General features: G+C 42.9%; 1 protein-coding gene and 1 long non-coding RNA gene across 4 annotated transcripts in view; one reads left to right on the top strand and one right to left on the bottom strand.

The window, feature by feature from the left end:
- Positions 1–5,689, top strand: part of LOC143268074 (5-formyltetrahydrofolate cyclo-ligase-like) — a 59,264-nt gene extending 53,575 nt beyond the window's left edge. Inside the window, exon 4 of the transcript XR_013043658.1 lies at positions 5,349–5,689. The gene's annotated coding sequence lies outside the window, so the exon portion shown is untranslated. The remainder of the gene's footprint in view (positions 1–5,348) is intronic.
- On the bottom strand, positions 1,913–24,467 carry LOC143268075 (uncharacterized). Of its 3 annotated transcripts, none has more exons than XR_013043661.1 (8): positions 24,441–24,467; positions 16,078–16,112; positions 15,246–15,270; positions 12,089–12,223; positions 9,284–9,351; positions 5,838–7,931; positions 5,424–5,454; positions 1,913–4,002 (listed from the first exon to the last, which is right to left on the bottom strand). It is a non-coding gene; the product is annotated as an uncharacterized LOC143268075 (long non-coding RNA). The 3 variants fall into 3 exon arrangements; XR_013043662.1 differs by lacking the exon at positions 24,441–24,467 and having other exon boundaries at positions 1,920–2,024; positions 3,943–4,002; positions 16,078–17,716; XR_013043660.1 differs by lacking the exon at positions 24,441–24,467 and having other exon boundaries at positions 1,914–4,002; positions 16,078–17,716.
- Positions 24,468–24,789: the final 322 nt, after the last annotated feature.

The raw sequence follows: 24,789 nt of genomic DNA, 5'->3' as shown, positions 1-24,789 counted from the left end.
GATGATCAGTGGCAAAGGCACCATGGTGTAGAAGATGCATGAGGAAAGTCTTACCTATGTCTCAAGTCTCTCACTTAGTGACATAGATGATGAGCTCAAAGTCATTCTGCACCTTGCCAGTCATGAGATCTATGCACAAATCATCCCAGCCTCCCTAGTGTCTGTTCATGGGCCTTTGGGCCTGCTCTCTTCTTCTGGCTCTGTGGACAAAGTACATCCTGATTTACCTTCTTACCTGAACAGGTGTGGACAATGGTGTGAACTTCCAGATCAGTCAGTATGTTGAGAGTTTTTGTGATCTCTTGGGGCCAGGCTGTAATCTTAAGTTGAGCTTCTATAAGAAAAGACTTTTGTGAAGAAGACAACTTGCCCTAGCAGCAGCATTTGACTATGCTGGAACTTGTAGTTTTCTAGGTATTATAAAACTGGGCTAAACCTCTTCCTGGGTGCATTCTGGATGTCCAAGTTCCAGGCCATGAACCTAAGCAGCCAGCTGTGTACTCAGAATCTGCTTCCTTTAGCACACTGTGTGATGATGTTTTGTGTATGCTCTAACAAAGCTTGCCTAAAGATCAGAGGGCAAAGCCAACCACTAGCTAGCCATAGAGGCCATTCAGTGGTGACATACACCTTTGAGGTCAGCTTTTGGGATCTCACGCCTTTAATCCCAGCACTAGGGAGGTGAAGACAGGAAGTGATATGGCTGGGTGGAGAGAAGAATGTAAGGTAGGAGGAGACAGGAACCCAGTCCCCTTTCAGTCTGATGATTTTGAGGAGGTAAGAACTCTAGTGACTGGCTGCTCTGCTTCTCTTATCTTTCAGCTTTCACCCTGACATCTGACTCTGGGTTATTATTATTATTATTATTATTATTATTAAGATCAATTAGAATTAATCTACAACACTGGGTTTCTTTGCTAATCCCTGGGCTACTTTCAGAGGCATCATACAGGTAGCCCATGTGATCTTTGGCCCTAGACATGAATTTCTCGCAGGCAACTAGATTAGCTCTCGCCACACTTGCTTTGCTCACCCAGTGAGGATGACCTCTCAGTGGGCACCCAATCCCACAGTGTCTAGGACCTGTTGAGGGTACACGGGACCCTTCAAGGAAGGGCTTTGGTCTGGTGGGCCATATTCAAAGCCTGAAGCCACCGAAGCAGGTCACCTCAGTCATGTGGCAGGGGGAGGGCCCTTGTCACTTTTATCTAAGGACTGGAGATCTGGAGGGCACCCCAGGGAACAAGCCTAGCCTCTGAAGGAGCACCATTGAAATTTGCTATCTTAGGCTCCCCAGCTACCCAGTGAGGTTCTGAGGTGTCTCTGGAGGAACTTTGCCTATGTTGGCCTCCAGGACCCGAGTATACTACAAGGGGATGTTCAGGGATGATATACTCCTCTTGGAGACATCCACACCTCCTGTCTTAGGTGTTAGAAGTATTCTGGGGGAGTGCTTTTAAGCCCATCTGTATCTGTGGATAGATACTATCAAAATATCAAATGTGCCTTCAAGATAAGAGATCTGGGTACTAGAAAGATGGCTCAGCAGCCAAGTGTGCTTGCTACTCTTACGGAGAACTAAGTAGCTCCACAGGATGGGTTACAACTGTCTATCACAACACCCTGGAGGGGTGACTCCAGTGGGCATGCTCAGAGACATAGAAATAAAAACAAAAAACACATTTATATACGATTATAGGCATTATATTTTTATTGGTACTAGCTTTTCATCCCCCCCTCCTCCCCCTCCTCCTCCTCTTCTTTCTCCTCCTCTGCCTCTTCCCCTGCTGCCTCCAACTCTACCACCTCCTCCTCCTCTTCTTCCTCTGCCTCCCCTGCTTCCGCCTTAGGCGCCGCCGCCTCCTCCTCCTCCTCTGTTTCCGCCTCTTCATCTGTTGCCGCCTCCTCCTCCACTGGGAACTCCTCCACCGGCTCCTCCACCACCACCTCTTCCTCCTCCTCCTCCTCCTCATTCGTATCTTCATTTGAAGATTTAGGTGGGGCTTGGTATAGTACATTTATCTCTAGGGATAGAGTAGGAATAAGTTCAAAATAGGGAAGGAGTCATGGCACAAAGTGTAGCATGAATCTTAACTGGTCTTATTAATAAAATCAAACCTGTGAGCCAGGTATTGGGGTGAAGCTGGAAGATCAGAGATACATAACAGGCCACAGCTAACCTCACCTGGCCAACTTCTCAGCTGATCTTGTTTCCTCAGACTGGAAGCCTCTGTGTCCTCATATCCCAATGACTCTTAGCTGAACTGTGCTGTTCAAAACCTAAAAGCTTACCCTGCCAAATGCTTAACCAGCCAAACACTGCTAGTTTCTGGTCCTCACGCCTTATATACCTTTCTGCTTTCTACCATCACTCCCTGGGATTAGAGGCTTGCTTTCTGGGATTAAAGGCGTGAGTCACTATGCCTGGCTGTATTCTTGAACACATGGATTTCTGCCTCTGGAATGCTAGGATTAAAGGCGTGTGCTACCACTGCCTATCCTAAGTATCTAGTGGCTTTTCTGTTCTCTGACCCCAGATAAGTTTATTAGGGTACACAATATTTTGGGGAACACAATACCCCACAACAAAGCTCTGGGACACTGCTGGGTATTTCTTGCAGGGACCAGGTTGGCCATCCTAGGTGAGTGACTGCTCCCACATGTGCCACCATCCATGCTACCAACATTGTTGGGGACAATTTTCTATTGGCTGCTGTTCTGTTGTTTGTAACTTTTGGATGTTCCCCTTGGGTCTCCTTTCACATCAGAAACAAAGCTTTGCTTGCTAACTGTGTTGTGCTTAGCATCCCTGTTCCCACTCTGTTCAGCTCCCTGCTTTCCCCAGCTAGGCAAGAACAGCACTTCACCTCTTTTCCACAAGTAATGGTGTGACCAGATTACCTGGTAAGACTCAATTGTGTCTAGCTGGGCATGTCCCTAAGCAATGTCCCATTGTATACACTTCCTATTGGGATTTTGGCTCTCCCATAAACTCTGTAAAGGACTCAGGTGAGGCCACATTTCAAGGGAAGGGGAAGACAACTGGGTACACTTATGCATAAAACAGGAATGAATCCAGGGATCCAGGATGGATTAGGTTAGGTCCGATCAGGTGGGCCAGTCAACTCGGTATGCAGAATCAAGAACAAGGCAGCAGGGACACACTTTCATGGATTACTGGGCATAACGTGCAGAGCCGCCATTCCACTCAGGAAATAGGGAGGAGGGTGGAGAAGGCTCTAGGTAAGGGACAGAAGAGTGGTCAAATGATGTGGCCGGTGAAGTGGGCTCCTTCATCGCTGTGGACACATTGATTAGAAAGAGTCGTCCCTGAGTTTACACAAGCAGAATCAATCCATCAGAAGTAGAAGGGTACAGGGCAGGCAGACATACTTTGCAATGAAGAAAGACCCTCACCTTACTGCAGGGGTTCCATAAAAGACCTTTGGGGAATATAATCTCCTTTGATTCATACTCTAGACCCGTGGAGACAGGTGAGAACTATACTAAGCATGAAGCCGTATCAGTTTCAGACAGCTTAGAGGACAGAACACACTGGAAGATATGGCAAGGTGATCTGATGAGATGGCAGGAAACTGAGGTTCAGACACACAGAGGATAAGTCAGAGAGGACTCAAGAGATAAAATACAAGTGGCCATGCACTTTAATTCCTGGGATTTTGTACATCCATGATGAACTAGTAATATCTGGAAAGGAGGCCTTATCTGGACCACAGAGTCCCAGATCCATGCTCAAGTACTAGGTCAGAAGCTCCAAGATAGGTGTCAATGTGTCCTTTGACTCATTTGCCCTACAGGTCAGTCTAGTGTGAGGAGCACAGGCTGGAAATGAGCTCACACACAGGCTTCCTTCTGTCCCTGTCCCCACTGACACCATGTCCACATGACAGAGTAGACCCAGAATGCAATGTTGTTACCTACCTGGAGCTATAGGACTTGACTCCTTTCCCAACTCCCTGAGTTGCAGTTCAGGAGCATCACCTGGAAGAAAGCAACAGAGTGGCTCATTCTGCCTACAGAAGATACAGCCACATCAGCTCACACCAGATCAGCCTCAGCTTCCCACTGGTTCCTTGACATCTTAGGTTATGGAAGGTGCTTCAGTGAGGCCAGTATACTCACTCTGCCACCCACCCATAAGATTGTCTTTTATATAAAGACTGAATGGGGGCTGGAGAGGTGGCTCAGAGGTTAAGAGCACTGGCTGCTCTTCTAGAGGTCCTGAGTTCAATTCCAAATAACCACATGGTGGCTCGCAATCATCTATAATGAGATCTGGTGCCCTCTTCTAGCACACAGGCATACATGCAGGTAAAACACTGTATATATAATAAATAAATAAATAAACAAACAAATGAATAAATAGAAGTAGGCACTTCAAGATTTTAAGGAAAAAGAAGACTGAATGGAAACATGGAGGTACTGTTATAAGTCCTGCAGGACCAGCCAGAAGAGGATTCACTTCTGCATTACTGGGCCCACACTACAAGACCTTTGTACTCAGGTTCATGTCATTGACTACCGACAGTTGTGAGCCACTGACAGTTTCTTCTATCACAACTCACCAATCAAAAGTGAGCACCAGATATACACATATTTCCAGACTACATCAGAATACACACAATTTCCGAGGAACGCTACTGATTACAACTGATGGCTAGGAGCGTTGTCGGGGACAGAGGCAGGAAGGATGGGTGTTCCGGTGAAGACCATACTTTTATTTCTAAGTTTGTTTCATCTGCATTGCCTGCATATGAATGCTTGTATATCACATGCATACAATGCCAGGCAAGATCAGAAGAGGGCATGAGATACCCTGGAACTGAGTTACAGATAGTTGTGAGCAGCTCTATGGGTGCTGGAGCTCAAATCTGGTCCTCTGGTAGAACAGATAATGCTCTTAATCATACCAACTCCCATTGACAGTGGGGTTTGGTATGTTTGCTTCTACCTCTCTTTACCATTATGCCTGGATGGAGTAGTATTTAAATCTCCAGGCAAATTTACATCTCACTGATACCTTTCATACTGCCTTAGCCTGCCAAGCAGAAGGTACAACCTTACTGTTTCCTGGATCCTCTCCTATCAACTCCAACAGGGCATGCTGTTACTTACTAGGAAAGCTTTCTTTACTACTGATATTCTGATGCTCTTCAACATCTGTGTCCCCCACTTGGGCTATATCTGCAAGAACATCAGGACATAGTGTACCAGGTAAAGCCACACCAGCTCACACAAAGTTGACCCAGGTTCTTCTTGGGATTTTCCACAGAGCCTCTATGGCAGAACCATTTAATCATTTAACTTTCAACTCTCCTTTCCAACAGGAATCCTGATTCAGGCTTCTTAGGAATGAAACACTAAGGTATTTCCTGAACAAGAGAGAGATTTCAGATACTTACGATTTCCAAACACAACAGATGTGATCTGCAACTATGAAAAAGAAAGCATTGTTAAGATTGGGCTATACTGTATCCTTCACAATGGTCTGGTTTTCTCTGGATGACTTAGAGACCGGTGGAAATAGAGCTCTACTGGTGCTGCATATGACACCAGTAGAGACGGAAAGAGCCTTCCTTCCTGGCACTGTACCTCCCAAGTCCACTAACATTGCAAGCAAATCCTTACTAGAACAGGGAAAGGAGTTTCTGAGGGAAATCCTTCTATGTTTCAATTTTAATGAATATGGTGATGTCAACGATACCAGAGAGCTGGAGACCCTGAACTCCACAAAGGAAACTGTCTTTCAAAAAGTAACACGAATGGAACCCAAATAGAGCTGTATTTCTACAGAAGACACACAAAGGTATGCTTACCATTTGTCTGGATTCTGGTACACTAATAGCACCAGATAAATCTAGGAGAAAACAGAGTAACTGTGAGGATGTTGGCAACTAATGATTATAAAACACTCAGGGAATATTTTCAATGTGCACACGTGTGTATGGAGATAGCTTGGGCTGCTGCTGGGCCATCCTCCAGTGTAGAAGGATGTTCCAGAAAAGAAAAAATAAAACAGATCAATATGAGACCTAGGTTCCTTGTTCCTCAATTAAAGCCACTTTAAACAATATAAAATAAATCTAGCTGGTTCACACTTTGTGGCATATACTTATTGCTTTTTTTTTTTTTTTTTTTTTTTGGAGCTGAGGACCGAACCTGGGGCCTTGTACTTGCTAGGCAAGTGCTCTACCACTGAGCTAAATCCCCAACCCTTATAATCCCAGCATTCAGGAGGTAGTGGAAGGAGGACCAGGCCTCAGCTTCAACCATAGAGCAAGATAGAGGCAGCCTGTGATAAATGTGTCCCTGTCTCAAAATAAAAATAATAACACTAAAGCTGCATAATTTCTAACTGTATTCTAAATATTTATCCTATACTTGCAGGTCAGTGTAGCTTTTACCATCCAACAGAACAATTTCTCTTTGCAACAGAATGAAATCATAACAGAAAACTACAACAAATAAAAATGCAGAGATCAGGTGACTGTGGGGGGCCTGGCCTGAACCTTCCATCTAGAACATTAGTGCTGCAACCAAAACTGTGGAGAGTGGGAGAAAAAAATCCTCTTCCCCTGGGAACAGCCCAGTTGGTTTTCCAACAACAACTGGTCAGCTCTGAAATCTCATAATACAGATAACATTGTATGGAAAGAGTGGATTATATCTATATATTTAGGAATATATCACACACACACACACACACACACACTCACACACACTCACAAATGCACTCTCTCTCTCTCTCTCTCTCTCTCACACACACACACACACACACACACACACACACACACACACATGTAACTACAATCTACAGTTGGAGGGAAGGAGGCCAGAGGTCATAAATTCGAGGAAGAAAGGGGGTGACGCATGGGGATGGTCAGAGGGAGGAAAGAGGAAAATGATATAATTTAATTTCAAAAAACAAAAAGTTTCAAAGCACAGTATGTGTGATTGTTAACACTTGCTATGTGTCACCAACAGGTGTTTCTCAGAACTGCACAGGCTGCTCAACTGATCTGCTTTGGTTACTGACAAGCTGGGTTGGAAAATCTTATTGCTCATAGTGCTATTAGAAAGTGTACTATAATATTTCAGTTGTTTTTTTTTTGTGTGTGTGTGTTTGTTTTGTTTTGGGACAGCTTCTAAGACATGAGTCCAAAATCTACAGAAGTAAGTCGCCTTGTCCTACATGATTGCTTTAAACTCCAAAGGTCTGTGTGAAATGACCGGACACAGCATGGAGTCTTTGGATTTTTCACACAAGTGACTTCAAGCATCTGTGGATGTGGTCTAGTTTAATATGCAGTTAACATGACATGGAGGCAATTTGTCATGGACAGGCAGCATCTCTGAACCACATGGTAAACCCTCAGCCCTGCTGACAATGCTCTCAAAATTTTCTTAAATGAATTTAAGGCTCAACCACGGAAGCAAGAGCAATGGATTGCCCAGATGGATTCATGTTTTAACTTTCTGCTTTTGACTTTGATCAGAGATTCTTCATTTTTGTTCTGAAGCAGGGGTTATAACAATCCCCAAGCACAAATGTCATGAAGACTAGATGAACTAATAAAGTATAAAGTTCATTTAAAGTATGAATGGGAGCATAAACTATGTCCTCCATAGACCATTACCCATGCAGGGAAACAAGACATTGAAGCACCTGAAACCCTAATATTCTTTATGCACACAGCCTCATGGAAATCTATGCAGAAACCTGGCTGTCAAGGGCATCTAGAACACCCTTAAAAAGTCGTGTTGACTGTTTTGCTCTCTCCAGAAACAGCAAGTTGGGTGGCCTTTCAAAGAGAAGACAGTAAGGGACACCCTACCTATCTTAACATTTACATTCTTCCTCACCAAGGAGTTAAACAATACTTACCGCTTTGGTCTTCTTCCCAGGCTCCCTGAAATTATAGAAACAAAGACATTTTGAGGGTAACGTCATGGGGCATACAGGCACATGTCTTTCTCTTTTTTTTAATTAAGATTTTTTTCATTCATTTTACACACCAATCAAAGATCCTCTTCTTCCCTCCTTCCATGCCCCCAGCCTCCCCTCCCAATCCACCCCTCACTTCCTCCCACAAGAAGGCAAGTCCTCCCATGTGGAGGCACATTCAGTAGAGGCAAGTCCAAGTCCTTCCCCCCTGCCTCAAGGCTGCACGAGGTATCCCATCATAGGTAGTGGGCTCCACAAAGCCTGCTCATGCACCAGAGATGGTAACTTGTTATGTACACACTCATAAGTGGATACTAGATATAAAGCAAAGAGTAATCAGGCAACAACCCACAACCCCAGAGAAGCTAACTAACAGGGAAGACCCAAAGAGGGACACATGAACTGCCCTGGGAAGGGGAAACAAATGAGATCTCCATGAGTAAACGGGGTATGAGGAGTGGGCAATGGAGGTTAGGGGATAGGGGATGAGAACATAAGGGAATGGGATGGTTGAACTGGAACAGGGAGGGGGAAAGCAATGAAAGAGATACCATGATAGAGAGAGACATCGTGGGGATAGAGAAAAACCAGGTGCTAGGGAAGTTCCCAGGCATCCCCAAGGATGACCCCAGCCTGGACTACTAGCAATAGTAGAGAGGGTGCCTGAACTGAACTGGCTTGCCCCAGAGATCAGACCGGTGAATACCCTGTCATCACAGAACTTTTCTCCAACTAATGGAAGCAGATGCAGAGATCCACAGCCAATCACTAGACCGAGCTCCAGGAGTCCATTCAAAGAGAGAGAAGAGGATTCTATGAGCAAGTGCATCAGGATCATGATGTGGAAACACGCAGGGACAACCAAACAAACAAGAGGGAATTCATGAAAGTTGGATCAATGGCTGTGGTGCCTACATGGGACTGGACTAGGTCCTCTGCATGGTGAGACAGTTGTGTAGCCTTTATTTCACTGCCAACATTAATGGCTGGCAAAGCAAAGATATATCTGTGACAAACCTATGATATTTTTCAGAATGATGTATCTCTAACCCTCCTTCAGTCACCAACCACAAAATAATCTAAAGAAGAAGCATTGTTTTCCAGAGGGACAGGTGATAGCATCTATTCTGTACCCTGACTGTGCCATTCACAAATGCTCTTTCTCATAAGGTGTCCATCGGCAAGGAACTATTCTACTATTCCAGAAAACACAGCATAGTATATATACATACTGTCATATTTTAATAGGCAAACTCAAATAAAATAGGAAAGTCAGACAGCAACATTTCTATTTCAGTCATAGAAAGTCCACCTTACCTCAGTAGAATGGTCGATTTCTTCCTCTTTAGAAAATAACTGTTTAATATCAGGGGCATCTTTAGTATCTAGGAAGAGAGAGTGACTGTTCATCACTGGTGCTGTGGGCCATGGCTTCCTTAGAGAACAGTGCTTAGCTTACACAACAGGCTTATATGTATGGCTATGCTCTCGAGGCTAGACCGAGGGGCTGCTGGAGCATCCTCATTGAAAGCACTGAGTCAACGAGAAGCAGGGAAAAAATGGAAAATGGAACACTTGCAGTGTGCTGATGGGAACAGAAGACAATAAAAGTCTTCCAAGGGTACAAGCTTCCCATTACTCCTATCAATCACTTGAAGACCAGACGGATGGTCTTCTAAAACTAAGAAACAATGTGAGTTTTAATTTATGCTAAGTTGCCATCTAGTACACACTTTCCAGGGTACCAAAAGGAATATGGTTTATGGAGTGGTATTGGTGAACACGAGAAAATAAAGACCATGATAACGTGTCCCCTCTGCAGCACATCTGGGTACCTCAGAATGCTGGAAACAAAACAAGGCTCACAGCAATCCAGAAGCTAATTCAATGAACCACTGAATTAGCATTTTAACCTCTAGTGGCACCATGCTCCACTCCCTAGTTCAGTGCATGAACCATAAAGGGGCAGTCACATCCCAGGGAAAGGAAAACCTTAAATGCTGTTGTGTTGGAGCAGCACAGCTTTTCTCTGGAATAGATACTATTTTTAGAGTAGGCTAATAGAGCAATGTAATTTTTCTCTTTGGAGTAGAAAGCACTTTCCCAAGTCATCTGCTAAAAGCATTGGCAGACCATATTTTTCCAGTGGTTTCCTGTGGTAATAGGTATATTCTGGGGCAAACATTCCATAAAATGAAATCACAATAAAACGAGTATCATGGAGATAATTTACACACTTCCTACATTCTTTTGGTTAATCTAAGATTCACACAAATGGAGGACAATGTACACACACACACACACACACACACACACACACACACACATGGTTCTGAAGAATCAAGACATGAGGCTTTATTTCTTTTCCCATTGACACTGAAGTTCTGTTCACATAGGAAGGTTAAACTAAGAATTCTGTACCCTCCAGTGTATTGAAGCTCTCCCCCACAGACCAGTAGAATCCCATGACATAGACAGGATACTTGCTGGTTGTATGCAGTTAAAACTCACTCCAATCACTAATTCACTATTACAGAAAACCCCCAGAAACACACGAGGAAGAGAATAATCATTGTAAACAATTCATTCACAAAGTCACTAAAGAAACTGAAGATTTAAAACACACAGGAGCAATAATCAACTTCAAGGTAGTAAAACCATTTTATAGCAATGTCTGATTAACAACAAAAACCATAAGGTATTTTTGAAAACATGAAATATGTAGTAATGTGCTACTAAAACTCAAAGTTTCTAGTTGGTAGCTTTAAAAGGACATTATCATAATATTCATCTGATTGTAGTGTGAAATTTAAGATTTAGATACTAACTTGGAGAACCTATAGAGTTCAGGAGACTAGAAAGGGAACATTAATTGGTAAGGAGGAAGGAAGATAGTAAGGGGGTCATGGGGGAGCACAGGTGACATGAAGGGAAAAGGGGGAGTAAAGGGAGGGAGGTCTGAGTGGGGAAAGGGATGGCAGAACAGAACAAAGGAGGGACAGCACGGAGGATGTTTGAAAAGGCTAAATGGAAGATCATAAGATTAAATAGACACACAAATAGTCAAACAAAAATGTATAATTGGGATTGCTCCAAACAGGGAATTATGCCAGATGCCATGGCTTGCCATGTAAACATTTGACAGCCTGGAAAGTTGGCTGAGGTAAAGGTCATCTGTCTTTTTCAGAGGACATGGTTGTGATTCTTTGATAGGTTGTATATATTTTATGGAATTATAAAATGGATCATTTGTTTCTGAAAGAGGAAAAGCACAGGAACCTCCCATTTTCCTCGTACTTACAGATCTCTTTCCTGCTCTCTCGCACTCCCAAGCACAGGGTGTGACATGGCCACTACTGGGACCCTTTCCCATTGAACCTGGCCAAGAAGGCTGTTACATATTTCAAATTTCACTTGTACTTTGGGGACTCTTCAGATCTAATCCATCTGTGTCACCCACATGTGGATTAATGTGGGGCGTTTACCCACCACCCCCACAGCTTGCTAGAGTTTTCTTGAGTGCGATCAGCAGGAAATATTAGATAGAAGGATTTATAGCGGAGAATCTTGCGGAGATAAACAGATAGAAAATAAAGGATAGCCTCGAGAGGGCCTGGAACCTATTTCAACGGGCCCCGACTGTCTCTTGCCCAGGGTTTTTATAGAGACGCCAAGGGGTGGAGCAAAAGACCTCCTCCCCCAGCACAGCCAAGTGCAGACCATCTCAGACACCTGCACTCAGGCCCGTGGTCCTGATCATCCTCTATTCGGACCTGCTGGGTAAAGCCACGAGGAACCCCAGAACGGGCTCCCACAGATTAAGTAGCAGATAGGGTTACTCACCTGTTTCTGCCCATATCAGGTGAAGCTACATCAACTTATACATGTGCCCCAGCTTTCCTCTAGTTCATAGTATTCAGCGAGAGCCAAAGTGACTTTTATTTTTATTTAATTTTTTAAATACCTCTTAAAATTCTATGGTTGTATTTCTAGGGATGAGATAGATACACTGATATATTTCAGATAGTGAAAGTTCTGGTAAATCTGTTCAGTTTTACCTATGGCACAGAGGATAACTGACTACTACATATAATGGAAGCAAAGCCTCAATATGTACAGTACCTTCCTCTTGGGTTTGTATTATTTCATCAGATGCGCTACCACTGCCTGGAACAGCAACTGGAGTAGCTGGAGGTTCCTCCGTAACTTGAGGGATGATAATTTTTTTCCTACAAAATCTTCTAAAGAATGAAGTAACTGAAAATGTAGTCACAACAGGGAGAGTTATGTTAGTTTACGGCAGAAAACCAGAAAACTAATCATGGCTGTGTGTTTGTAAATATGGTCTAATTTCCTGTTCCAGCTAGTCATCAGTGTCAAGAGTGTTGCTTGTGGAAGATCACATTTTGTGATTAAGCAGTATACAGACAATATAGGTACTGTCTGCATTTACGTGGCTGGTGCAATACAAAAGGAGAAGGACTGAATGTGTTGTATGGGTTTGGTGCCAGATGGCAGCCCTTCCTTCTGACAATCGCATGAATACACTGTTGTTCATACGATTCCTCTTTCTTCCATGCTTTTCTCCAAACACTGGAAGTTTCAGAAGGACTTCTCATGATACTTTCTAGTCTAAAAGAGAACTACAAATGGTAAATCATAAGGAAAGGCACATGTACAGCAGAAATACTCCAATGATGTTTGTTAAATATCAGAGGAATTCAGCTAGAAGCTAGTGACTGAATTTAGAGTGATCCATTGCATCCAGCATGGGAAGTGTGGCTGTTGTTGACTTTCATTCTTTATTCACCTGTGGTCCTTGTAGCTCACAGAGAACATACGGTATTAATAGCCTTACATGACTGAGAAGTAAACAACTGTGTGCACTCCCGACTTTTCACCGTTAGGACCACATTAGTTACACCCCTGTCACTGTGACCAAACCCCTGACAGGAGCAGCCTGAGAGAGAGAGATATTCTTTACCTTCCAATCCCTGACTCAAAACTGGAGTCACTGGAGGGCACTGGCTTAGTACAAATATGTGACTCTTCTCTTGCATCTTCAACCTGTCATATCCCTCCCACTGACTAATTGTGACTGCCAGGGAACCCCACTGAGAGATTATAGATTCGAGCATATTCCTTAGAAATACTCAGAGTCCAAATCATTCTACATCATGTTATTGCACGATGGTTTGACAAAAATGAAACTTCCCTTCAATTGGCCAAGCCTTCCTTGATGTCTTCAACATGACCAGGTAAGGAAAGCAGTCTGGCATTTGGGTGGTAAGTATGCACATGGCTTTCTAGATGACAAATATCCTCAGCCACTGTATGGACAACCCAGATAAATGTAGCTAGAAGGGCAGGGTCTGTATTAGCACCAAGTGTGCACCACAGCTGCTCTGCTCGACTCATCAAAGTCCAGTTTCTACACACTCTTCTACCCACAGACTCTACGGGGCAATTGAGTCAAGCTCATCCCCTAACCATTATTTTAAACTTCTAGAAATACCTCTAATGCAAGATCAGGCTGAAAATCCCTATGTATAAAAGGATGAGTTTCAATTTATGGTTCTCCTCACTCTAGCTCTGAAGAATTGGGTTTACAGAAGTGTGCCACAATGGGCACATATTATACAGTCATTGGGATCAAATCCAGGGTTGTGCACATGCTAGAAGCACACTAAACCGAACTGGTCTTTACATTCCTGCCCATTGACCCTCTTTGACAAATCTGACTGTGAGGTTACTCTAACACAGCCAGCATCTTCAGAATGATGATACCCAGCCATGCTCTGCCTGTGTAACTCACTGCTGCTTATATCATTCCACTGAGTGCTCAGACACAGCAGGCAGCAGGGAGACTGACTGCCAGTGATAGAAGTAATACTGGAACACAAACTCGAGCTCACCTTTAAAGATGTATAGATAGCCAAAAGAATGATCCAGTGCAGCTCAAGAATGAAGGGATGACTGGAGGTCTTAGTGGACATTGCCTATAAATTGTGTGGCTCTTTGGGCTCATGTTAATGTTGTCTAATCTGTTAAGCTTTTACAATAGTTCTTACTGGAATGAGCCATCTCTTCCATAAATCCAGTTATCACACACATCCGACCTATTTTTCAGTGCAGTGTCTCCTATAGTCAAATGCTCTGATCTGACCAAACATATGGACTTTCTATGGTGGTATTTTATTTGTACTGAAATGTGATTTAATTGTATGTTAATAAATAAAGTTGCCTGGGGTCTGAGCTATTAGAGCCATAAAAAGAGCGTGGCGGTGGTGGCACATGCCTTTAATCCCAGCACTTGGTAGGCAGAGCTAGGTAAGTCTCTGTATGTTCAGGGATACAGCCAGCATTGGAGACACACGCCTTTAAGACCTGGAGGGCTGTACTTACAGGCAGTGACGAGGCAGTCACGTGTTTGGGTTTACAACCAATGAGAAGGCAGAACAGAAAGACTATATCAAGACAAACACACAGGAAGTAGGTCTCTTTCAGAGAGGTAGGACCACCACAGGAGGAAGGGTAAGGTTTTAGCTCTGAGCTCTGACCTCTTGGCTTTCTCTTTTACATTGGTTCTGTGTTTCTTATTTAATAAGACGGTTGGTTACATCTACAAATTTCCATCTATCATACTTATGAGTGTCTGCAGGCAGCTAAAGAGTACTGCCTGGCTTTCTGCCCACTTGGTGCTCATCATTGTCTGCTGTTTACCTAGGGCTGGGTTATTGCAGGCAGATGCTGGGAAGATGGGCCTCTCACATAGGTATCCCTGAGCCCTTGACAAAATAAAAAGTACTTCCTGAGCTCTACCACTGGAAAGACTGATGACCTATCCATACACTTTGAGCTATCATTCTCCAGAGAAATGCACAAAAAAAAAACCAAAACAAAACCAAGTCTATCACACATCTGTACGGTGAGCTTTGAACACTTTTTTTTTAAAGGTAAAATGTGTATCTTGCTTTTTGAATTGACAAATTTGTCACTGGAAAGTGGACTCTGTCATAGGGATAACTGTATTGGGAAAAAAATCTATTTAGACCCTGCCTGGTACACAAAATGCCAAAATAACTAGAGGCATCAGAACTGAAAGCAGTGACTGTAGACACATTGGTAAGACTCGTTACTTAGGGCATTGCCTTTTCCCTGCTTAAATTCCCAAGTTTCACTCCCAATAGGAGTCTTATATCACATTGGTGTGCCAGAGAAAAGACAGCCAGCATTTAAACAATTCTAAAATGTGTTTGAGAGATTCTGTAATACATACAACAATTAAATTTCCTCTTCTCCACCTGTAATTGAAAGGAAAGAAAACACTTTGAGGTTCAGGTCATACAGAGTCTTTTTGCATAGCTCTTTAGTTCACCCTATGACACAGCATAGTGTAAAGCAGGATAGGAAAAAGACATTAAAAAAAAGACTGTATTCATACATTATGTGATGATGTCACAGAAAACCAGGGCTACGTACTTTGTGACAAAAACTAATACATCACACACTAATGCTGACTCAAAGTGAGAGCAGAGCACCTCTTCTGTTTGGCCTTCACTGAGGGCTCCCTAAGCTACATCCCAGCATGGCAGACCAACTTAACAACCTGCCCTGGGAGATTAATTCCTTCTAAGAGGGGGCCTCCAATTATTTGCACGAGTGCACATGTTTTAAATGTATTATACCCTAAATATTCAAATATTGGATGCATGAAGCTTCCCACCATATTGAGACTTTTGGGGAACAACACAAATTCCATCTAGATGACAGGATGGGAAAACAAATAGGAGAGGCCCCTTAAGGAAAAACACACATCTTAATAGATGATATGCCTGTTAACTTCTGAGTCAATATTACACACATTTATCTAAAGAGGAGCCTTTTTTCTCCAGAAGAAAAGCCCCCCTCATACAGACTGTGACACTTGACACGGGAAGATTTGATTCAGTCTGGACCAAGATGGTACAATTCCACTTTGTCCTCTTCCTAAATTAACTCTCTAATACCCATGATGCCCTGCTCAGTTTCATTGTTCAATGGGATATGCACTGAAACATAAGATCACTAGAATAACCTTTCTATCTTAGAGAAAAGAAAGGCCCCCTTACCTTCTCCACCTTTATTTCTGTCTCTTCAGGTAGCACTAAAGGGGACAGAAAGTGACTGTCAGCTCATGGTCTTGCTTCCTACTTATGCAGCATCCTTACTTGATGTGACTAAAAGTGCATAGACTTAGTACATGTGACTAGACCTACTGAACAGGATTGTTGGGCAGCTGCTGAACTGTCTTCCCTTGAAGGGAAATTAAAACAGAAAAAGGCCTGGAGAGATATGAGTAACAGAATTGTATTTCCAGACAGTGGGGGACCTAAAGCAACATAAAATAATCTATCAGATTGAAGATTAAATACAAATCTTCACAGGTATTCTCTTTGGAGTGACCACTGGTATGCTTCAGTTTGCATGTAGAGGTCAGAAGACAAATTGTGGGATCCCAAATTGTAGATGCATAAGATAACCCCCACACCTAAGGCTCAGGGAACATTTTGGTAGAGGATTGGAAAGACTATAAGAACCAGAGGGACAGGACATATGCTGCTAGATAGTGTCTTCTAGACATGGCAGGGATGATATAGCCCATGAAATCTCAACACAGTTCCCCAAATAGGACCTGCATCATGACAGCCCCTACTGATATGGCACCCTAGACCAGGAGCTACAGAGAGGTTGCAGAGAGATGAATTTTCTCCAGAGGTAAGTCTCCTCATAAGTTATCTAATCCTGAACTAACTGCACTAAACATACAAGAGCACACATAGGTATATATAAGAGCAACATTAAATGAACTCCTCTGTTTATGTAAGTATAGTAGTTATCAGAGAAGAACTCATATATTTGAAGGGGGGACATGGGATGAGATGGATTGAGGAGAAGGTGGGATAGAATGATGTAAACACAGTAGTCACATTAAATTCTCAAAGAATTAAAAATGTAAATTATAACAATCCTGGTCTTTCACTTTTGTCTTCCTTCCTTCAATCAAGGTTTTTCATTGAAGCTAAACTGAGACTAATAGTCATCAGGACCCAGAATCATCCTTCTCTGGCCCTGAATATGCTGGGGTTACGGGTGTGCATAGAATTGTCTGAACTTTTTTATATGTGCACTGGAGATTAAATCATGCTGAGTGAGGTAACCCAGACTCAGAAAGAAAACATGATATGTACTCACTTATAGGAGGATACTAGATGTAAAACAAAGATGACTAGACTGCTACTCACAATTCCAGGGAGGCTACCTAGAAAACAGGACCCCAAGAAAGACATAGGGATCACTCAATGACAGAGAAATGGACGAGATCTACATGAACAACCTGGACGTGAGTGGGGGTAATGAAGGGCAAGGGTGGAGGGAAAGAGAGCTTAGGGGAACAGGAGATCCCAGATAGATCAAGAACAGAGAGAGAGAACAAGGAATAAAAGACCATGATAAATGAAGACCACATGAGAATAGGAAGAAGCAAAGTGCTAGAGAGGCCCACAGAAATCCACAAAGATACCCCCACAATAGACTACTGCCAATGGTCGAGAGACAGCCGGAACTGACCTACTCTGGTGATAGAATGGCCAAACACCCTAACTATCATGCTAGAAACCTCATCCAATGACTGAGGGAACCAGATGCAGAGATCCTCGGCCAGGCCCCGGGTGGAGCTCCAGGAGTCCAATTGGCAAGAAAGAGGAGGGTTTGTATGGGTGAGAATTGTTGAGACCAAGGTTGGAAAAAGCACAGGGACAAATAGCCAAATGAAGGGAAACACAAGAACTATGAACCAATACCTGAGGAGACCCCAACTGGATCAGGCCCTCTGGATAAGTGAGACAGTTGATTAGCTTGATCTGTTTGGGAGGCATCCAGGCAGTGGGACCGGGACCTGCCCTCAGTGCATATGCTGGCAGTTTGGAACCTGGGGCTTATACAGGGACACTTGGCTCATCCTGGGAGGAGGTGACTGGACCTGCCTGGACTGAATCTACCAAGTTGAACTCAATTCTCAGGGGAGTCTTTGCCATGGAGGAGATGGGAATGGGGGGGGGGGCTGGGAGAAAGGCAGGGGGAGGGCAGGAGGGGGGGAGAACAAGGTAATCCATGGGTATATGTAAAATTAAATTAAATTATAAAATAAAAATTTAAAAAATTAAAAACAAAACAGGGTACCAATGTGTGCACAGTCTAATCACCTTCTGAGCATATGTACACCATGTATTTAACTTTAAACAACTATTTAAAAGTGAATGTTCATGTCCCATTACATTATCTCTCAAAGGTAAAAATGATGCAATCTTGGTAAGTATGAATAATGAGATAAATTGCAATAATTCATCATATGTGGTGCATATTTTATGAAAGAACAATGCACAATGGCTAATCTACATGTGTTTATGAACATGGTTTTCTGGTCTTTATAACACTTCAGCTTTGTGATATATATATGTATATATATATAAACATATACATATATATCTGCAAGCCCTTTAAACTTACCAAAACTCCTAAATAATGATTATAAGTTGTGCATTTTTGGCAAGGTGAAGACCAAAGACATGAGACTTCTCTTAGAGAAGGCACAAAGGCTAGGCATTTCTCAGAGGTGATCCTTTCCATGCAAAATGGGGGCCTGTGAACACGAGGCTGCCATCAGTATATAGATGCAGGTAAATTCAAGACAAGGTCATTGTAGGGAGCAGATATTCTAATAATTGGAGTCACAGCTTCAGGTGTTTGGTCCAAATGACCATAACATGTCAGTGACTTTACTGTTGTCACACTTGCTAAGATTTCAGACAATGTTCTTCTGTGTGTGTGTGTGTGTGTGTCTGTGTGTGTGTGTCTGTGTCTATATCTGTCTGTGTGTATAGTGTCTGTGTGTATATGTGTGTGTGTCCCTGGGTGTGTCTTGGTGTGTCTATGTATGTGTTTTCACTTAGTTGTTTTTTTTTTTTTTTCGAGTCAGGGTTTCTCTGGGTAGCTTTGCGCCTTTCCTGGAACTCACTCTGTAGACCAGGCTGGCCTCGAACTCACAGAGATCCACCTGCCTCTGCCTCCCGAGTGCTGAGATTAAAGGCGTGTACCACCACTGCCCGGCTCATGTAGTTGCATGGATCACTTAGTTTTTTTTTTTCTTATTGTGCCTTGTGTCACTCTGTTTATGTGACTGCTCCAAGCTGACTCTGGTTAACTTCTCTGTCTTTACATGTTCAAGAACTTCAGTTGCACACAACCAGCCTTCTACCTATGCCCATCAGGTGAAGGGATGAGCCAGATGACCTAGTAAGATTCAAATGTCATTCTGTAAATGTAGTACACTAGAAGTTTTGGGTTCCGGACTCTTTTCTTGTGACTGATAAGTTTAGAGAAGGAGGAAGAGAAAATTATAGAATATAAAAGACACGACACATAGAGACTCATTCTGGGGACACTTCAGAGAAATGTTTTATAGTATGAAACACCATGAAAAAATTCCCGGAATAAGGGAATTGTCACACATTGATGTATTACTAGGTACAGAGTCTAGAGTCCACATGGCATTCCAGAAGTAGGAGAAAGTGGCTAGAGAAGAGAGAGATGGAGGATTATGGGGGTGGAGACTGGTCCTGGATCTCTGTGGGGCAACTTGAAATTCCCAAAAGAAAGCCACGAATACACAGAACATTATGGACAATCACAGCCTGTGGCAAGATGTGTGTCAAGAAGGTGGATCCCCAATTGCTCATGTCCTTTAGCTCTTGGAACATGGGTATTAGCTTATGGGAACTTCCTAAGGCACCATCTGTATCTTGGAATCAGAATCAAGAATGCATGAAAAAGAGCCAAGGCAGGGGTCAGAGATCAGATCCCTGCTCACTCATAAGGTCAGAGGTTCAAGGATGAAGGAAAAGTCTCTGACCTCCTCTACACCTCAGTCATCCTGCATGGCAGTCCAGGATGAGGCACATAGGCTGGGAATGAGCTACACATTAACACTAGGCCCTTCCTTGCCAGTATATTGCAGATGTGGTAGTTGTGTCAGACTAAACAGCCATTTTACCCAGCACTCTACCCTGTTGGTGCCACGTGAAGCAGGAGTTAACAGTGAACAGAGGACTATGCATGGACTGCTACAAGTCCTGAAGGAAGAAATGGAAGGGCTCTGTTCTTCCTTTATCATTGGGCTTACTCTGCTAGACTATCACCTACAGGTTCCTTAGAGTACAAGAGAGAATACTGTTCCTCCCCAGACACAGTGGATCTATCACAGGTAAGGACACAAAGTGAACACAACACTTCATGGGCACTGTCATGGTGAATCTCAACAGTCAATTGGATGATACCCAGTACTGGGCAGCAAGTGTGAGATTAGAGCAGTTTAGTTTAGGTGAGGTGGAAAGACTACTGAACTCTGCATGACATCATGGCTTAGGAAGGGATCAAGGATATATAAAAAGGTAAGCTGAGCATGAGCATTAAATCTTCTGGTCACTGACAGGTTATAATGGGACTCTGCCACAGACTCCTGCCTGTATATATAATTACCCCGTGTTACAGTCTATAAGCTGAGACTATATTCAAAAAAGTACCACTTCCCTTTTAGGTTATCTTCACAGGAATTTTTAACAACAACTGAATAAATTATTCAGACAGGCAGAAGTAAAATGCAGAGCTAGTAACTGAATCCCAAACCCTGAAAGTTTGGTAGTATCACGGACTTAAAGAATAAATGTTCTGCCGGGCGGTGGTGGCGCACGCCTTTAATCCCAGCACTTGGGAGGCAGAGCCAGGCGGATCTCTGTGAGTTCGAGGTCAGCCTGGTCTACCAAGTGAGCTCCAGGAAAGGCGCAAAGCTACACAGAGAAACCCTGTCTCGAAAAAGCAAAAGAAAAAAAAAAAAAAAAAAAAAAAAAAAAAGATAAGATTGGAGCTGGAAAGATGGCTCAGTGGTTAAGAGCACCGACTGCTCTTCCAGAGGTCCTGAGTTCAATTCCCGGCAACCACATGGTGGCTCGAAACCATCTGTAATGAGATCTGGTGCCCTCTTCTGGCCTGCAGGGACACATGCTGTATACATAATAAATAAATCTTAAAAAAAAAAAAAGAATAAATGTTCTGGGGAAATGTGTACAAAGGAGAGGAGGATATGCAAAGCACATTTAATAGCACACTCTGCTCACTTTCCATCATGTCCCTGTAATTGGAATAGAACAAGAACCTTCTATTTTCCTTGTCCTTAATGAAATCTTGACCACATTCCTAACTCAAAGACAATGCATAACATGACCACTAGTGGACCCTTGCTCATTGATTCAAACCAGGTACACTGATCCAAATTCACTGAGTTGAATTTCACCCTCAGTCATGTGACATTGGAACAATGTGCCTTGAGGAACATCAGCTCTACTCCATCTGCATTACCCACATGTGGGAGAAAGGATTAGAGGGTGGTCCACCCATTCCTGTCTACAGCAGGTGAAGCCACCCTGACTCATACTAATGAGCCTCAGTTTCCACTGGTTCATGCTATTGAATGAGAGCCGAAGGTGACATCAGATGCATTTTAAATTCTTTAGCTGTGTTTACATTGAAAACTTAGATATATTATTATTAACCTACATAGGAAAAATTGTCTTAAACTTCTCTCTAGATTTACATATGAAAGAAAATGATTATCACCACATTACACAACTGGACAGAATTACAGAATTCACAACATGCCTTTTTTCTTATCAGTTGTTTCTATAGAATAAAATTTACAGAATTCTGGTATCATCACATCTGTATGGGGTATAGCTTGTCTCTGCTGAATTCTCTTCAATAAAGGAGAAACTGGGAATGCATCGAGAATAGAGTTTCATGTCAGCCTCATGGCAGAAAAACAGAGGAAACTAACAACTGTGTGTTTGTACATTTGATCTGATTGCTTGTTTCCGGGTACAGTCATCAGAGTGAGATTGTGCTTCAGGAGGATCACTGAATAGTGTACAACCAGTTAAGCATTACATGAACATGACAAGTAAAATCTAATTTATGTGGAAATACAGAAGGAAGAGCCCCATGACTGAACACACTTTGTGAGTGTGGTGCCAGAGCAGAGTGGTATCACTCTAATCCTTCTTAGAGCCCATGACACCCTTGCAATGGCTCCATTCACCGCTGTTCACTAAGACCCTAAGAATTTCTTAAGGACTACCCACAGGACTCACTAGGCTAAAACAGATCTTTGTAATGTATACTGTAGGAAAAAGCACAGGCATTCAGAAGTGCCCTGTGATGTCTGTGAGATACCAGAAGACTTCAGCTACACAGGAGTAACTGAATTCAGACAAACTGTTTCATTTACTCTAGAACACTGGAGAACCGCTATTCTTCATTCTTTGACTGCCCCTTATATAATAGTACATCTCATGGACAATGTATGGCATTGTCCATGGGAGGTAGGAAGGTAAGAAGCTTTGAAAACTTGTGACATTTCACACAATGGAGCAGTAACAGCTGCATTTGTGTGCCAGTGACGACCTCTCCTGACAGAAACAACAGACAGGAGACATGCTCTGCCAGGCAGTCCCTGACTCCAAGTGTGAGCTTCATCCGAAGTGAGCTGTGGGATTCCTGGATCAGTAAACAGCACCTTCCTCTATCATCCTCAACCTGCCACTGGCCTCTCAGTGACTGAGTCTGAACCTCCGGAACAAAATTGGGAGGGTACCAATGCTTCCAGGCTCCAAGTCAATCTAAACCAAGTTTTTACGTGGAGGATGGGAGAAAAGGAAACTCTTTTAATCTCACCAAACCTGGATAAACCCTCTACAGGAAGAGGCTGGAAAAGCAGCCTGGTGCCATTGTAGGTGACAGATGTCCCCTGAAACTGTGTGGACAGTCTGAACTGAGTTCAGCTAACAGAATGGTAGTCTACACAGGCTACATGTGAGTTTGCAAGGTGCTGTTCATCCATTCTTCATGAAAGCTCTGTTTCTCCAGAATCTTTTCCCACACAGAAACACACCAGCAATGGACGAAGTCCTACTCCCCTCTGTTGTTTTCTTTTCCCTTTTTCAGAGAAACGGTCTCTGGCCCACAGTGATCTCAATGCCACTTTGTAGAAATGGATGACTTTGAACATAAAATTCTCCCATCGGTTTATAAAGCTATACAACCACAGCACATCTTTTGCTTACTGGGAGCTCAAACTCAAGGCCTTAGAAATGGTAGGTATGCAATAACCACATTCTCTCTCAAGAACTAGCTCTTCTTTGCCAAAGGCCTTCATAGCACATGCTTGAGCAAATACACAGAAACCATTTTGCAAATAATGATGCTCTTCTCACTCCTACCTGCTGCCTGTGGTCCCCCTAGTGCTCCCACTCACAGGCAGTATGGACACTGACTACCAGTGAGCAGAAGACCCTTGGAGCCCAGAGTCTAGGTCACATTTAAAAACCTGTTGCCAGGAGCAAAGGAGACCAGAGGTTAACATCCCTTGCTGTTCCTGCAGCGGACACAGGTCTGGTTGGTTTCTAACACAGAAAAAACAGCTCAAAACAGTCTATAACTCCAGTTGCTAGAAACCATACAGCTAATTTGAGTCTGCATATGTATCATAGATACAAATGGTGCACATACAATCATACAGGTGAATACTCACATACCCAAAATAAAAATAAATATATCTTTAAAAAATGTCTTCCTATTAGGAAAATGTGTCAGCATAGATCCAGAGCCAAGTGGTAACTGGACACCTGCCCCATCTCCCCATGCAGTATCTGTTTCCCATTCTCAGAATCAGTGATCTGACTAGAAGCCTGTGAGCTTTCTAACCTTTCATTCTTCGGAATGTCTGTATGTAGATGAGAAGTAATGCCCTGGGCTCTCTGTGGTAGTCACTACAGGGTCCTGATCTCTGCAGTTTTGACCTATTGAAGGCAGATACTGGGATGTTCCAAGTTAGGGATTACCAAGTGCTGGGGCTATAGAAGGTCTCTTCATCTCCATGGACAGCCTCATCACTTATCTCTGTGCCTTGGTTTATTCTTTCACAGAGTAGCACACAAACAAATAAATGTACTGCATATGATGGGCTTTGAACATATATACTTTATAAAGGTCAAGCGTGTATCCTAATATGGTAATTCAACAGCTTGTCCCTGTAGATTGGACTGAGCAATTGGGATACCTATCTTGGGGAAAAACAGATTTAGATGTAGCCTGTTGTACACCATTCCAGACTAACTACAGGCATCATAGCTGAATCCAGTGCACATGGACAAATACCTCCACTATTTATTTTAACTTAGAGACCCACTTTTTAAAAAAATACGGTCCAAATGCTTCCCAATAGGTGGCATAGATCACAGTGCCTGGTTAGATATAAGGATACCAAGTATTTACAACACAGTTCATTCCTAAAACGTGTCTTAGGAAAAAATTCCATAATACATACCTCGTCTTTGGTTTCTGCAATGCACCTGAAATGTAAAGGAAAGAAAATAGTATGTGGCCTAGGTCATGATGATTTCTGTTTGCAAGGGTCCTTGAAATACATATCAACATGATATAATGGCAATCAAAGTGGGAAAGAGTCTTCAAATAAAAGACTCTGTTTTAGTATATCATATGATGGTGTCACAAAAGAACTGGGGTTCCTCACTTGTACCTCTTCCCACTTTTGCTGGTTCCCACACCAGATCAAGAGGCACTATCTGTTTGGTCTCTGCTGCATGTTCCCTAAGCCACACTGCAACATGCTGGAGCATCTTTATGATACTGCTATGAAATTAACCCTGCCACAA

Source organism: Peromyscus maniculatus, chromosome 12 (genome assembly GCF_049852395.1).
Source record: "Peromyscus maniculatus bairdii isolate BWxNUB_F1_BW_parent chromosome 12, HU_Pman_BW_mat_3.1, whole genome shotgun sequence".
Lineage (NCBI taxonomy): Eukaryota > Metazoa > Chordata > Mammalia > Rodentia > Cricetidae > Peromyscus > Peromyscus maniculatus.
Note: the sequence above shows the minus strand (reverse complement) of the source record. Positions and strands in the feature narration are given on the sequence as shown.